The sequence below is a fragment of the Gymnoscopelus braueri genome, assembly GCF_963280865.1.
Source record: "Gymnoscopelus braueri genome assembly, chromosome: 17".
Classification (NCBI taxonomy): domain Eukaryota; kingdom Metazoa; phylum Chordata; class Actinopteri; order Myctophiformes; family Myctophidae; genus Gymnoscopelus; species Gymnoscopelus braueri.
Window position 1 is genome coordinate 16,472,424 of NC_137617.1, and position 6,736 is coordinate 16,479,159.

A 6,736-nucleotide genomic window follows, 5' to 3' on the forward strand; every position below is an offset into this window, starting at 1 on the left:
TTGTACTGGGGTTACTATTGGCGAGCTGTGTGATCGTGATTGTCGTTCTTATTTACTACACCAGAAATATAAAGACTGTTTGTGAACATTGCCAAGGTAAAATAGATCCATTGCATAATGCATTATAATCCATCATTATGTGTTTATTATGTTTCTCATGGGTTACACTTTATATATTATTAAAAGGGAGGTGGTCAGGGACAGGGACCTTCTGATTCCTAGACTCTACCCATTCAGCTATGGCCATAGCCATAGCTGAATAACTTGCACCACATTTTGGGTCCTGACTCACAGGTTCAGACACACTGCCTTAGAAAGGTTATAGTTTTAGTTGATGTTAATTTCATGCTTTTACTTGTAGGAACACTGAACACTTCGTCTCATCTTGGACATGACCAGTCAGCTGTCCATCAGTCAACTGAACTGGTAATTATTTTTCAAGTAACCAAATCCGTGTTTAGAAACATGACCTTAGCATTTATGGACCACACATTAATAGTCACTATTCCTCTAAGTTGCCATGTTATTTTCTAAACTTAAATCTACCTCCACATTACACTGTATTTAGGTAGTGCAATCTGTCCTATGTTGTCTAATGGCTCCACACAGGTGGAAGTGTTAAACTAGAATAATGGAGAGATAATTCATCACCACTAATATTCTCAAAACTAAACTAAAAAGCAGTTCAGAAACTCATCTACAGGAATACCAACCCAGTCAAAGTTGTCTTTACGATGTGCTTCTATCCCTGAGTGTGAGCTCTCTCAGGCATCATAGGGTTGTTTTATCTGTCTTTGATTCAAATGTAATTGCATGATTTAATCATGACTCTAACTCAACTAAAGTGATTTTGGCCACAACCTGATCTCTGGTATCCTAATTCTTTTTCTCTAGGATGGTGATGATGCTGTTGAAGAAGAAGTGAACTATGCAGCATTGGATTTCCCTGCGAGGAAAGCTAAAGGAAAGAAAAAGATGAAGAAGAGAGAATTGAACTCTGAGAGTATATACTCTACGGTGAGAGTAGATTGGCAGTGAAACGCTTCATCATGGTCAACTGTTACATCTGAGATTAGATTAGATTAGATCAGATCAGATCAGATTACATTTTAATGCTCACCAGTGGGAAATTAAATTGTTACAGTAGTCAATGTAATGTAGGTGCATAAGGATCAGGTTATTACTCATAATCAGTCATGCAGAGTCTCGATGTACATGCTCTACTCAGTATTTACAGGATGAGCACTCTGTACTTCAGTGCTTAGTGATATATTTCATGCATAGTGTACTCATTAGAAGTAGGGTTGTCAGTAAACTGAGTAATCAATATGTTGTAGTGCAGGTGAATGTACTGATCATAAAGTGATGGTATGTTCAATAGTATACAATGCCAGTAATATACTGTACATTATGGTATGATACAAGATGTGATATTATTCATAATATTCATAGTATGTAATGCTATGAAATGTGGCTAATGATGTAATGTTGTCAATGTCATGTAGAACGTTAAATAGATTCATACATGCCCACAGTATGCCTTGTTTATTTCTACAGCGTTTTTGTTTACTGCCTTTTGCAAACCAGCTTGTTGTTATTGGCTCTGTTAAGTTTTATGTTGAATTATAATGAAATGGATGTACAGTACCTTATGATTTGTGATTCTTTGTGACATTTTTCAAAACCAAACTGCACAGCTGAACACCGCTTGTTAGGAAAAAAAACAAATCAATACAATAACTGACCTCCCTTTCTTTCTCCTTATGTCAGAATATGAATATGATAACTTTCAGTATATCTTTATAGGCTGACACTACAGTCACATTTAGTAATCCTCATGATAACAAACAAGAAACAAGTTACAAAGGGAACAACAAATTAACATAGTAAACATTATTTATTGTTATTGTTTGACATAATTGCGAATGATGTCAACAAAACACTGCATGCCTACATGGTCACTCAAGTTGCTCAGATGTGAGCTGAACATTTTGTGGCAAACCCATTAAATAATAACGTTACATAGATGTATGTATTGGCATGGTTCTAAATGGTTGTCAAATAAATAATTTTCCTTGCAATTTTAGTCCATGCACTTATACCTCCCTAACACACAAACCTCTGCCTTTTGGGGATTTTATGTTGGTTAAGTTTGTGAAATATTAGGAATTCAGACAAATTCTTAAATTAGTCCTATTTACATTATGTAACACAGCACATAATCTATCTAACTTTTTATAAGGTAGCCTAATAGCAGACTTACTGTCCCATTGACTTGCCTATTATAGTGTGATGGCTTATTTTATTTTATTTTACTGTGACTGAATTCTCTTTATTTGGTACAATGAACAAACTGTGTACAATTAAAACAAAGTATTTATCTTAGTTGCTATATAGTCTTCAAAACAAAACAAAAAAGCAAAGCTAATCAGCGAATTTAGACACAGAATAAGGTTAATACAAGTTGTCAGATACTCCCTAAAACAGTAGTTATCAAACTTTTTTCGTGCCAAAGGAATTCCAAATGTATATATATTTGGCTGCGGACCCAGGGACCAGGGACCCCCAGAGAAGAATTGTGTTAAAACAAATAATAATAATTTCAAACACTTTCAAGATTAAAAAATAATAATAATCAAAAATAGCAGATGTACAAGCTCTCAGTGAGCTTGAATAGGCCTATATCTGCTATTTCTAAATAGCCACGGTAAATATTTTTGCTTGGGACCCCCTGCAACCCCTCCAAGGACCCCACTTAAGAACCACTGCCCTAGAGAAGGTAGACATATCGGTGGCTATAACCTCGCGTCACCAGGCTTCAGTGGTTCCCAAACGTTTTATTAGCTCAAGACCCAAAAAAGATATTGAACGTTTGCCCGCGACCCAAACTAGTGAAAATAGCAGATCTACAAGCTCACATCGCGTTGCTTTGCGCCTCGTTCTGAGCTTGTAGATATGCTATTTTGGGGGTTTAAGTGGGTAAATCCACGGTATCCACCGTGGATTTACCGTGGATACTCGCCTGACTATCTCCATACTCACAGCTCAGCTGCATGAGACAGACAGACGGAGACCAGAGACAGACTGAGTGACTGACACAATGAGTTCGGTTTTATTTGGAAGGAATCGAATGAAATAAGTTGTAATGTATGCTCAACCTCATGGAAGTTGAGCAGCTGTAGTATACAACCCTCGTAGACGTATTTATGATTCTGACGTCTTCAAGATTGATAGTACAGTTGAGTAGAGTTGTCAGTGTTGCCAGGGAGGGAAGTATTAGTATTGACTTTCAAGTCACATCTTGAAAGAGAGTTGAAAATAAGTGAATTATCCTCATGACAAACTGCAGTGAGTAGTAGCCCTGATACATGTCATGGATGAACTTCAACTTGGTGTTTGCACTTTCTCCATTTACGGCCCGTACATCCATTTAAACGTTCAGATTTCAAGTATAAAGTGCTTACCCCATGGCCGCGGATGTTACAATTATGCACGGGCCCGCAGAATTACCCGTATCTTCCGTATTGTTCAATAAAAAGCATTTTAATCCGATTGGTGACCATTTTCTTCGTATTTTTGCCATAGGCTTTCTACTATACGACCCTATCGGTTGGTAGGTGTATTGCAATCTGATACAACTCTAGAAGAAAATGGCTGCCGATCGGATTAAAATAATTATTATTCAAAATACGGAAGATACGGGTACTTATACCCATCCGAAGTGAATCGTAACCTCTGTGGCCATGGGGTAAGCACTTTATATTTGAAACCTGAACGTTTATGTACATGTACGGGCTGTAAATGGAGAAAGTGCAAAAAACAGGTTGAAGTTTCGTCATGACTGTCATGATATGACAGTCAGTAAGAAATAAATAAATAAGTTGTAATGTAGCTAGCGCTCAACCTCATGGAACGATGGAAGGTGAGTAGAGTTGTCACTGTTGCCAGGGAGTGAAGACTTTGAAGTCACATCTTGAAACAAAGAGTTGAAAGAGAAGTGAATTATCGTCATGACAATAAAGTAGTGAGTAGATTCTCCAGGTGAGCTACCTACAGCAGCTTGCATTTAGCCTGGGACCAGACGAATCTGCTAGTGCAAAAAAAAAAAATGCCCTCGGCTATTTGAGTGATATATTCTGGCTACGCGAGGCTAGCTTGCATTAGCATTCCAAATAGGCTGAAGTGTGTAATAATTTACTTTTATTATTTTACTTGGTAAAACAAAAACTAGTCAGAAGTGTATATGGTCGGAAAAGGAATATTCCGTAGGCCCCCTGACCGTGTATGTCCTTGTATTGAACTGTGTTTTATTGTAATGCTTGCGCAACTTGCAGGCATAAAGCACATAAAGGTAGCCTGTGTGTATATCAGTTATGGTACTTAAATCTGTACAAGTAGGCTTGTAATTTTAAAAAAAAAGGCCAGATATGTATAATATTTTGAAATGGAAATGAACAGACCTTGAAGGTGATGTGTGACAAGCAGTGGTTACTGTTTCATTAATTAAAGCATCGCTGTAAAGTACTCAACCCCAGTTCTTGAGTTAAAGTACTGGAGTATTTACTTTTTACAATACTGAGTAGCTACTACTTTTAGATGCTTATAAGTGTTCAAAAGTACATGTTACAAAGTAAAGTTTCTATTTAATATCAATAATGCACTGATTTCAGGCTATTTTCAGTAAAGCATGTGGCTGGTAAAGTCAAGCCCTACAGTCATAGATATTATAGGTATTGTAAGATTAAAGAGTATTCTATTTGGTGAAACTTAACAATAAATAAACTGTAAAGGTATCAGATATTTCATAAAATCAAAGCCTCAATCTGCAATTTCTTTAACTGGTTGGCTGTATGTACTGTAGAACAGCAGGAACATCCATTTAGACAATTCCTAAACATCATCATTTTACATATTGTGCTAATTGTTTAGTAAACAGAGCTGGCATCTTTTCATGCTATTTCACAAATCACAGATTGGACAAAACGTTTCAGTTGTGAGTAGTCATATTTCTAGGTGTAGCTTTTTTTAAATAATGTGTGCATGTTTAAAAATAGAGAGTACAAAATAATCAATATGTGCAGGGAAGATAAACATGTTTATTATAATGCCATTTGTTTGATGAAATGGTACATTACATACTCTTGGTCACTTTTCTTTCTTTCTTTCTTTCATTCTTTCACTCTATGCCATAGACACCATAGAGTCTATGGTGTCCCTCCCAACTTATTCTGGATCATAGGAGCGCCCAGGTGATGACCCCAGACGAAGACAGTGAGCCAATGAGGAGTTTGACATCCTGGCAGGGGTGTTGCAGATGGACAACCTCAACTGCAACCTATAAATGTGGAACCCCCTCACCATATCAAGCTAAGCTCTTCTCAGTCCTGTAGAGGTCAAGCTAAGCTTCTTCTCAGTCCTGTAGAGTCTGTTCTCCTATACAGTTGTGAATGCTGGACCCTGAAGCCTGCTCTACAGAAGTCCCTGCTCACTGAGTTACACCAGAATGCTATGTGCAGTACTAAACATCAGCCAGGATGAACATGATATCAACAAGCATCTGTATGGGCTACCAAGGAGTGAGAAGATCACAGCTAGGAGAATTAGGCTGGTCAGTGACTGACACATTGACACTAGGAGCTCTCAGCAGTGGAGGAAAGTACTGGCGGACTAGCCAGATGTATGTAGGCTCAAGATGACTGGAGATCCCGCTAGTGCTTATCCGAAGATGAATTAGGGAGAGGGGGGGTTCTATCTCTATATCCATGGGTTCCAATGTTTGACCCTGGCCATCACTTACAGTACACAACTGATGAAGTCAAGTAGAAGACGGCTCAAGGTAGGATCTGTGTTGTTTTTTGCTGTTGCTGCTGCTGCTGCTTGTGTTGTATGCTGTGTGTACTAATGTGATGTCAAGCTGTTGAACAATTACTGTCATTTTGGGACCCAACATGTTCAGGTATGTGGCTCTTGGACACTTAAATTATCCAATATGTGAGTTTGATATTTCCTTTTACAATCAAGCTAGAGGTTTTGGACTGATGTGGATCTACTTTGTGTCTGTTGGGATTGTGCGGGAAGCCTGGTTGTTGAGGGCCTTGTAGATGGTGATGTGGTCCCTGGATCTGGTTCTGGTGAGCAGGCGGGCGGCAGAGTTTTGTACATACTGTAGTTTCTTGGGAACCTTGGTGGTGACACTGTATAGGAGGCTTTTGCAGTAGTCTAGTGGATGTGAATGAATGAGTGTATTGGTTCAAGACTGGCATGGTGGCAAAGTCTATCTATGTAGGCCTATCCCTCACAGCCATTATTCATTGATTTTCTACATTCATTGATTTTCTTTCTTTCTTTCTTTCTTTCTTTCTTTCTTTCTTTCTTTCTTTCTTTCTTTCTTTCTTTCTTATATACATGTAGGCCTAAACTATTACTACAAATAAAACATTTAAATACCAAGTTAACCAACAGTAGCCCCTTGAATGACTTAAAACTCTTTTAAGTAATTAAGTTTCTCCCTCTGGACCCACACTGTGGCACTGCCCCTGGACCCCACTTGGGGAGCCTACTTGAACCCCAGACTGCTGGCAGTCATACAATACGATTGTTTGGTGGGAGGCCAGTGGTCTAGTTGGCTGACCTCTTTGGACTCTACTTTGATTGAAGTTAACCACTTAAGCCCTATTTCAATTATAGCGAAAACAGCCGATCTACAAGCTCACTGCGCGTCACAACGTGATTTTTG

The 6,736-nt window shown here is 38.3% G+C and overlaps 1 long non-coding RNA gene across 1 annotated transcript; it reads left to right on the top strand.

Moving 5' to 3' along the window:
* LOC308104424 lies at positions 1-1,633 on the top strand. Its single transcript, XR_013934817.1, has 3 exons — positions 1-96; positions 362-426; positions 895-1,633. It is a non-coding gene; the product is annotated as an uncharacterized lncRNA (long non-coding RNA).
* The last annotated feature ends 5,103 nt before the right edge of the window (positions 1,634-6,736 follow it).